Consider the following 11,411-nt stretch of genomic DNA (forward strand, 5'->3'; position numbering starts at 1 on the left):
GTGGATTTTTAGTAACTTTTCTGATTTTGTTACCAACTGAGTGACTGCATCTTTTGTGCTTGCTAATTACAAGCAAACATCTTTGCATTATGTAACAGTGTAAAAATGTAGTACCTCACTGTACTATTGTGTTGAATGGTTATCTCATCAATATATGAAAGCCTGTGTCACGAATGTCAAACATTAAATCATGTTTATGCTGTATGTCGTGATGGTGGTGCTTTGTGTTTGTTTTGATGTTGTTTTTGGCGATAGATAATTGTTAAATAGAGAGTGGCAAGATGTTTCTTTCAGTCAGTACTGGAGAAGCGGAGAACCCGATCCGAACGTTCATATGTGACCAAATGTGGATGTCAGATCTTGTAGGTACCACAGTATGCCATTAAATAATATTGCATCATGGGAGTTTGTGATCTATTCTGGAGGACGTCGTTTCGCCGTAGCTGCCAAGTATACCAATTTTCACGTGTCCACTAATCACGCGTTTTCAAGAAACGTTAGAACAATGCACTGTGTATTGTCATACAAATTAATGTATTGTGATCTACTGAATGTGCATCATAAAGCTAATGAGTGGGAAAACTCACCAGTGAATGACATTCCCGATTTTGGTTTTGAACTGGATGCGCCTCCTAATGTATGTTGCTGGCTACGGATATGTACTGCGGTGCAAGGGAATGCACCCGGACCACTCTCCTTCTACACGTTACGAATATTGGGCAGATAAAATTGATTGGTATCGTGCACGACAGAGTGTGCAGCATATATTCTACGACTACAGTGCTTCTGACTGCATTCCATAATTACCGTCATCGCCACCATTAGCAGAGACTCGCTGGAAAATACACCGTTATCACACAAAGACCCGTTTTAATCTAGTTTGAAGAAACTGTATGTAGGTAGGGCCGCGTCCGATCGCTAGTATATTATTTGCGTCCGTTGTCTGTTATGTATGTTTGTCTCTTGGTTGTATGCATGCATGCAAGATTCTATGCACTACCCCTTTGTAGAGGTTTGGCATTTCTTGCCCATCCTTTTCCCGTGTGGAAATATTACAATATTATTACTGAATTATTATTCTAGTGTTATATTTCTGTGTAATTATCAAGGGAAAATTCTTCTCTCTGGGGTCCTCCACACGTGTCGATTAATAGATACGCAAAACAAATTCATCAAAAATCCCTTCACTCAAACTGAGCCATGCCTCCTGGCATAAAACGTTCATAAATCAAAGATACCGTCAGCTACTCATCGTCATACGGGTTAAATACAATACTAATAAAATGGTATAAATCAAAAGAATAAAACACACTGATTAAGTACAATGATTATAAAGTCTAAATAAAATGGTTATAAAGTCACAAATATCAACGGTTATCAATCAAAAAACAAGGGAAAGGCTACCAATAGGCCCGCTTTTCTCAAAACGGTCTGCTGAGGTAACCCTTCGCTGCACTGTCTCTCGTTACTAAGATTACAATCTCTATATCAAAAGGTCAAAAAACTAAGGCGTGGCAGTGTAACCAAGCGATCAGTCAATCGCTGCAGTCGACAGCATGATCACGTGATTACCAGGGATGCGTCTCTCAGTTAAAGCATTGCAAAGCGGTAACTAATAAACAATGAATAAACAAGCAATTAATCAAACTCCTGTCATATACGCTTATAAACTTCAACTGAACTCACAAGTCGTTAATCTAAACAAAAGTCATATTGCGTGGAAATGGAATGCAAAGACAAAGCTACCATAAAACATTACTCCTCTGGCAAAAAGACGGGAAAGGCTAAAACGATAGACACTACTAAGTCACATATAATCCTTTCAATCATGAACAAAAGCTTGCGTTATCAAACAATAAGTATATAAGCGCACCACCTCTCATTCCAAAAAGACATTAAAAAACGCTACAAAGGTGCTCTCAACTCAAAAAGCGTCAGAAGTACTCCGGAAACAACACGTAAACAAAAACAACTCTTAAAACGTCGATATCTCTGTACATCAACAAATCTCAAAACTCTTAAAAACACGTGGGGGAATCATTCCTCCCATCATATTCCGTACTCATAAAGTCATTAAAACACCATAAAACTTCACAAAACTCAAAACAATGTGTTGCAAATACTTGTCCACTGAGGCGCGCTTAAATCGTTATAAAGGACCTCGAACGTCACTAAATATCAGTTCAAAACAAAGATCTGGGCGCTTACATAACATACAATTCAACATCACAAAAAAAAAAAACGTTCAGAAAAACCATAGGAAAAGCAAGCAATACATTACATACTGAACAATAGTGTTGTGATTCTGGAAAAGAGTTCAACGTCTTGAGTTACACAGTGTCAGTTACAGTGTTCAGTGAGTGGTTCTCTAAGCAATACACAGATAGCTAAAGTTCTAATTCACAGTCTATATAGCATCTTCTCTTGTCGTCGCGTTAGTCCGGGTCGTTCTTTATCATCTTCTTGTCTTTAATGTCGCTCAATTCTTGATTATTCAGTTCTATTCGATACTCATCCTTTCTAAGGGGTTCCGGAGTCTTCATGTCTTCAGCGTTGTTCATCGGTGCCATTCAGGTAAAATCGTTAGTCGTCAAGCGCAGTTTCCGAGTCATCTCTGTCATCGAGCTGTTAGTTCGGTTCACATGAAAGACACACCTTCGCCATTTCACTTTTCTTCACAGGATGTCAATATGCATAAGACGCAATGCCCAGGGTTCTCACACCACGTATCAAGGGGAAATTCTTCTCTCTGGGGTCCTCCACACGTGTCACGGGGGAATCTCGTCTTGTCTCTATATCTCGTCCCCTTGAGGTACGGGATCGGGAATGTCACTTAAACTTTACAGTCAAATAAGACACACACAACAAAATACGTTTCAACTCTCGTCTTAGTCGGTCAGTCGAGCACTCTATAAGACACAGCGCCCTGGGGAAAAGTCCCCAAGACTATCGCAAGGCTGACCCAAGACTCGCTCTAGACAGCGTCAAGACTCGCCCCAAGACTCTCCAGGACTGGACTGCGTCTCTCGTGGCGTACTCGCCAAGACCAACTAAAACAACTTTATTCATTTTCAAAACTTTAACCAATTACAAAGCAGTAAAAAGACTCTAAGGCGTAACCTTCAATCATACAGCCAATCACACTAAGTACTGAACACGTCATATCTTTTGATTAATCGTTCGCTACATTAATAACTACGAATACTAAACTGTCAGAAATAGTAGTCCGAATAGCGACGGTTATCTCGTAATTAGTTCCAAATCACTGAGTCGAGTTCTGTCCAGAACCTCAAATAGCCTAAACGATGCCAGACATAACACAGCCATTCGCTAATAATCAGCTAATTAAGTCGATTAACAGATATGCAAAAACAAATTCATCACATAATAATACAACGTGTATCCCACTACCCCTTGTAACGGGTCAGGTATTTCCTGCCCATCATTTAGGTGTGTGCAATAAAGTGCGTCGTTTAAACCTTACTCGTGTAGCGTGTACTTGTTGTTTATGTCGCATAACCATTATACAACTGCCTTAATTTTCGAATTATTAAAGAACCCAGTTCACAGGGGTGTTATTGGTGTCAATTGTTTGGAACAATTTGAAATCTTAGCTCAATCCAACTAGCACCCTGTGACAGCCTGTTGATTGATTTCAACAAACTATGACTAAGTGTAGTGATTGCGGATCATCTAGGAATGTTGATTTAACACATGACGGATTGCACCTTTTCAAAAAGTTTAGAGATAAAAGCTCATCTGATAAAAATGCACAACGTAACAAAGTACAACTACAGTGGAGCAGCAGCTTTATGAAATACAACAGCAAGTTAGCTGTTTACCAGGTCTCCTTGGAAACATACACGAAATTAAAGAATCACAAGTGAGCAAATCTCTAGAATTCTTCAACACACTTGTTGAGGAAATGCGCGGTAAAATTACGACCTCGAACATACCAACAACAACCAACTACAACAGGTGAGTTCCGATCTTACTAGACGTGTAAGTGAATTAGAAAGAGTCCAAGAAGAACAATATCAGTTCAGCCGAAGGGAAAACATCGAAATCCATGGAATACAAAAAATACAGAACTAAAATACAAACGACATTGCAATAAAAGTTATACAGAAGATATAACCAGATATAACAAGTGATGATATAGAAGTAACACATCGTAATGGTGCAATTGATAGTAACAACATAAAACAAAGAGCAATTATTGTTAGAATTGCAAACGGCAAAAACGTAATAAGGTTTACCGTGAGAGGAAAAAGATTAAAGATACAAACAATTACGTTAGGATTTGCCGGAAATAATATAATTTATATCAATGAAAACTTGACGTCAAATAAACGCAACCTTCTTGGAAAAGTCAACGGGAAACGGAAGCAGCAAAGATATAAATTTTTATGGACTTATAATGGGAATATCTATGTAAAGAAAGAATAGTCTGAGTATTGCATGAATATACTACTAGCAAGTATATGCAAGTAATTTTTATTTTATTTGTTTTCATGCAACTGCCACCAAAACAAATGTATTTAAAGTTTCCTGCAATAGCTATTCTGTATCCGATTTCAATCAAAAATTTCCCGAGCTTAATAATAATAGCAGTGTACTTTCCATATCTAGTATCAATACTAGATCACTAAAAGGGCATTTTGACGACGTTAGAGAAGTATATGAAGAGTGCATTGAAAGACATTTCAAATTTATTGCATTGACAGAAATCTGGCAAGTTGATAACAAAGACCAATACATGTTACAAAACTATTCATTAGAAATTAAAAAGGGGGATTGTGGGAAGGGTGGGGGTGTTGGAATCTACGTTCACTCATCTATAAATTATAATATTCTCAATGATATCTCAGTTACAAGTGGTGAGTCCTTGTGGTTGGAATTTATTGAAAAAGGGAAATACTACTGTTGGGAGTAATTTATGATACTAACGAGGAATCTTTTGATTGTCTTGATAGCACAATAAGTGATATCAACCATAAATATAGTGGCTGTATCTTAGTTGGTGATTTCAACATTGATCTAAAAAAAAAAACCTCTAGTATATCCAATAAACTTTTTAACGCCCTCGCATGTCTGCACTTCGAAAAAGTTATCAAAATTCCCACTCGTGTAACTGAGACATCACAGACTTATAGATGATCTTTATACAAATATGAGTAGTAAATGTATTCTCTCCGGTGAAATTGCTGCTGATATCTCAGATCATTTACACAATTTTACAATATTAAATACAACCCATATTTTATCACAAAACATTAACAATACATTAACCAGAGATTTTTCAAAAATATAAAACTGTTGATTTTGTTAATAACATTCGAAATGCATCATGGGAGAATGTTTTGACTTGCAATGATGTGAATCAGGCATATCGAAATTTTAGCCAGACATTTCTCGAAGTCTCAGGAAAACATGCACCATTAAAATCGAGGGGTAAAGGTAAACGTTGAAATAAGGACAAGCCTTGAATAACTAAATCAATTAGGAAGTCGATTAAATAAGCATACACTTTACAATAAACTTGTCAGCAATGATTTTAGTGAACCATTACACACTCATTATAAAAAATATAGAAATATTCTTACGAAAGTACTGAAAAAATAAAAAAAAACTACACTACACAACTGTTTTCATTGCAAGTCAGAACAACATGAAGGAAACATAGGCCACTATAAATGATTTACTTGGTAACAACAAAAACACAAATTTAAAGGTACCAAGTCAGCTGAATGTGGTGTCTGGCAATGAGACAATTACCCATACCCATCTACAGGACATTGTACAAGATTTTAATCACTTTTTTGTAAATGTAGGCAAAAACCTTTCAAAAACAAAAACCTCATTGTCAAGTAGCGACTTTCGTTCTCATTTACACACTTCACCTTCATATTCATTCATTCACACAAAAAAGGAGGATATGGGAAATTTTGCCTATAATTAGTAAATTATTTGAAAAAAGTATGAATAAACAGCTAGTTAAATATTTTGATAGTCATAACATGTTCTACGAACACCAATATGGTTTTAGAAAAAACACAGTACAAAGATCTCGCTCATTAGCTTGACTCAATATCTACTTCACGAAATTGACCAGGGAAATTTCACTGTTGGGCTCTTCATAGACTTCTCTAAAGAATTTGACAGTATCAATCACAATATCTTACTTGCCAAACTTGACCATTATTGTGTTAGGGGGTTAACTTTGAAATTGCTCACCAGTTATCTTGCCTCTAGGAGTCAGTTTGTTGGCATTCACAACATTCAATCAACAAATTTGCCAATATCATGTGGAGTCCTACAGGGTTCCATATTAGGACCAACTTTATTTCTTATATACATCAATGATATCTACACTTCTTCAGATATTTTTATTTTCAGGCTTTATGCAGACTAGAATTTATTTTACACAATTAAAAATACTAATAATCTTAATTTACACTTCCTAAATGATGAAGTGACCAAGGTTACAGAGTGGTAGGATGCCAACAAGCTGACTATAAACGCAGCCAAAACCCAATATTTAGTAACCAGTAGCAGTAAGAGAAATATAACATCATCTGGAGTTCTCTCACTGAATAACACAACAATTCACGAAACAGATGGTGCATCATTCATTGGTATCACAATACATAAGAACTTATTATGGAAAAACACATCTTGGGGGGTCAAAGAAAACATCAGCAGACTTACGAGTATTTTCCTTAAACTTCGTTATATTGTTCCTCAATCTATTCTTGTTATGATTTATAATGCTCTGATACTCTCCCGTATTTCATATGGATTAGAGGGGTATGGAGTAATACCTATACTACTTATTACCAAACGCTTCAGCGTGGTATTAAGAATTTGTTTTCAGGGGTGGGTGATACCAAGGTGGAAAATGATTGAACATATGTGGGTAATTCCTGGAATTGCAATAGAGAGTGTTCAGGCCGAAGTACAATATATAGTGTTTTCATGTTTTGTCTGATATTTCTGTGGTATTTTGCTGCTGTAACTAATGCAAGATTTGTTCTGAAATGTATTATGTGCACTCAAGGGTTATTCGCGCACCTCGTTATTCGTTTGAATACAATGGTGAAGGATTGGCATTATGGAACGTCGTCCGATCTCGTTTCGAAGTCAGTCATACCACGGTTCTTTTTAGTAACCGTGGTCATACGTAGTTTAAATTTATGTTGAAGTTAAAAGTTTCTCCACAGAATTGTGCATTGGCAAGCATGCCGTGCAACTGCGGTACTCCAACGACGGGATGACTTTCGTCGACAACAGTCGTTGCTGAGCTGCATGCTACAACTTCACTTCACCTTGTGATGTTGCTTCCTATCCGTGGATTGAATGAATCTTGATTACCGGTTAAAATGTTGCTCATTTGGCGTTGGTAATCTTTATTTGGAACCTGATAACGCCGCAACGTCGCCAGTAGAAACCTTCCGGTATTTCGATGTTGATGGTTGTGCCTCCATGGCAATCGTTAATTTTACTGTTGGGGGGGGGGGGGTTCCGAGAGCCCTTCAGGGTTTATAAAAATCAGTTTTCAGGTGGTCAACATACATCAAATTCTCTCAATCGTAGTATTTCAGGTTATGTACACCTAACATGCTAAACATTTCGCTGAACGATTTGAACCGGATAAAAAATAGCAGACGCAAAGTTGTTTACAAAATAAAAACAAGCCGGTAGGCTGTTTGGCGATCCGCTCCGCTCAAAAACAAGCAACATGTGTTCAGCTGTTGTCATATAGTACGACATTAACGTGAAGCTAACGTCGGTTTATAACTAAAACCGGGCACCGTGAACGAAGTTCGCAAAAAAACATCCAGCCTTTAGAAGTCATTTTATTTTATTGCTAGGACGTATTCTGCTGTTAAATTTATTATTTCCAACCGTTTTGCGATATTATTTTTTACATTCCATTCAAAGTTCAAAGTTGCGTTGGGATCACGTTGATACAATGTAACATAGTCGGCGTCGGTGATTTCTTACCTGTGTGCAACGTAGCCAAAATAAAAGGCATGATCATTTGAACACTACTATTACAAGACTGGTATGAGGTAATAAATTTGGGGCGTAAGTATCCAAAAAACAGTTTTTTCTGTTTTCCAATTAATGATGGTACGACCTGCCTGTTAAGTATGAACAAAATCAGCCAAGCCAAAAAAAATCACAGAAGAGTTAAAAGCCGTTGCTGGCAAAAACTTTGGGGTCAATTGTCTTAGTAATGAAAATAGACAAAAACAATTTTTTTTGCCCACACTCAAGCCCAGTAGAGTGAGCTACGTCCGTGTTTTTTAATCATAGAAATGTAGGGTATGATACATTTGGCGCGAAGGTATTCAACAAAATAAGTTTTTAACTGTTGTCATGGAAACGGTGGGCCAGAATTTGTTTTCAGATTTTAAAACCTAACTAGAGTGAAGGTGTGACTTGCCTGCCAAGTTTGAACCAAATCAGCCCAGCCGAAAAAATCACAGAAGAGTTAAAAAGTCATTTTGTTTAGCTGTCGCACTTCTGATCCTCATCTGGTTGGGGCTATAATTGTGTTCAGTACTGAGAGGATGATTATTCCAGCCTAACTGAAAACTCCCTCAACACGTGTGGATACGTGGGATGAATACATAATGCAAACAAAATTTATCAAATGGATTGAATAGATCAAGTATTATATTTTGTGTCATTACTGAAAATTGTTCAGAGTAATGCTCTACACAGCAACTGTAAATATACTGATGTAATTCAATGCAACGGTTAAATACTGAAGAACCAGTGATGTGAGATTCTCTGTGTTCTTCCCTGTGGGATATCAAGAATGCTGCAGTCTTGGCGTTTTCTTTCCCATAGTCGGAGCTCATCCTTGATGGTACTCTATATATATGCTGTGAATGTGGATTTTCAATCGTTGAACAGTTATAGCAGATAATGACATTAGTTTTTAAATATTAAGTACATCGGAAATATAGCACATATAATAGCCTATATTATGCTCTTGAAAATGAAAAATGGCCGAATATTTCTCGAATATAAGTACAGTATTACTGTAGATATCATTATTTTCATTATAATTATTAAAAATTCTTTTGTATGGGAGTCGTCACACCTATTACATGGAAAAGAACCGAAGCAAGTGTGACGTCGTCAAAAACAACAAAACAAAAAGTTACATAATTGGCCATATAAATGTAATCACTAATTTAACTGAACATCTGAAAGTTGGCTAATTAAAGCAAGGCACAGCATCGGCTATGGAACGCCGTCACTGTCTTATGTGGTTGTCACTAAGTATATGGCGACATTGTTTCAATATATGATGGTGTGTTTTCAATATACGATGACAAAACGTTTATATATGGTGTCGTTTGACCAATATATGGCGACATTGCTTCTATATATGATGGTGTGTTTTTAATATATGATGACAAAACGTTTATATATGGTGACGTTTGACCAATATATGGCGACATTGTTTCAATATATGATGGTGTGTTTTCAATATACGATGACAAAACGTTTATATATGGTGTCGTTTGACCAATATATGGTGACATTGCTTCTATATATGATGGTGTGTTTACAATATATGATGACAAAACGTTTATATATGGTGTCGTTTGACCAATATATGGTGACATTGCTTCTATATATGATGGTGTGTTTTCAATATATGATGACATTACGTTTATATATGGTGTCGTTTGACCAATATATGGTGACATTGCTTCTATATATGATGGTGTGTTTTCAATATATGATGACAAAACGTTTATATATGGTGTCGTTTGACCAATATATGGTGACATTGCTTCTATATATGATGGTGTGTTTTCAATATATGATGACATTACGTTTATATATGGTGACGTTTGACCAATATATGGCGACATTGTTTCAATATATGATGGTGTGTTTTCAATATACGATGACAAAACGTTTATATATGGTGTCGTTTGACCAATATATGGTGACATTGCTTCTATATATGATGGTGTGTTTACAATATATGATGACAAAACGTTTATATATGGTGTCGTTTGACCAATATATGGTGACATTGCTTCTATATATGATGGTGTGTTTTCAATATATGATGACATTACGTTTATATATGGTGTCGTTTGACCAATATATGGTGACATTGCTTCTATATATGATGGTGTGTTTTCAATATATGATGACAAAACGTTTATATATGGTGTCGTTTGACCAATATATGGTGACATTGCTTCTATATATGATGGTGTGTTTTCAATATATGATGACATTACGTTTATATATGGTGTCGTTTGACCAATATATGGTGACACTGCTTCTATATATGATGGTGTGTTTTCAATATACGATGACAAAACGTTTATATATGGTGTTGTTTGACCAATATATGGTGACATTGCTTCTATATATGATGGTGTGTTTTTAATATATGGTGGCGCTCTTTTCTTATACAGTGACGTTAGTTTTATATACAGTGCGCATGCTTCAACATATGTTCACGAGACGTCAATATACGAAGGTGAAATGTCAATATATGATGGGGTGCGCACTTCAATATATGAAGGATATCCCAGAATGCAGCGCCCCTGCTTCGCGCATGCGTGTGCTATTATTAACAGCGGACCATGATGGAGGGAATACTAGAGAAACTTGGTTTAGGAAATTTATCTCAACGGTTTTCCGACGAAAGAATAGAACCTTCTACTGTATTAGCCATAACGGATGGTGAACTTGTTCGTCTAGGCATAACTACGATTGGGGATAGGATACGTATTCGAGAGATGTGCAAGCTGAATCATGAAAGTGGAAATGACAGTACCGATACCGGTGAGTCAAATACGCCGCACATGAGTTTGGCAAGACGTGTTTCACATGAAAGAAACATGTTGTTTAGGCCTGGTACCAGTAGTAGGACATCGAATTCAGGTCGTAGGACATCTCGAAAAAGAAATCATCCAGCTGAAACTACCCGTCCGAGAACATGGACGGCTAACTTGTTTTGCTTAGCGAATAGAAATACAACGACTGTTCCTTCACAAAGTGAACGAGCCGAACTTCATAAAGCAGGTCTTGGCGCCAAGAAAATTCAGTTTTTTGCCGCTGACGACGAAGAAACTGTAATGCAGAGATTGACAGACGACGATAAAGGTTTTCCTCAGTTACGTTGTTGCGGTGGATTTGAGTTATTACATTGTGTGTCTGGTTCTAGATTACTGACACTCATTTCCTGTCCATGGACCGTGAGTGACTTGAAGGCCAGTTTGGGACCCCAATCTAAGATCTACCTGCGTCCAATACAGACAAATCTGGACACTAAATCCGCTGCACCAGTAACAATATCCACTCTTCAAGAAATATGCAAAGGATGCAAAAAAAGTTTCTTGGTTCGAGAATTATGATCA

The sequence above is a fragment of the Saccoglossus kowalevskii genome, chromosome 13 (genome assembly GCF_978046115.1).
Source record: "Saccoglossus kowalevskii chromosome 13, keSacKowa6.1, whole genome shotgun sequence".
NCBI lineage: Eukaryota > Metazoa > Hemichordata > Enteropneusta > Harrimaniidae > Saccoglossus > Saccoglossus kowalevskii.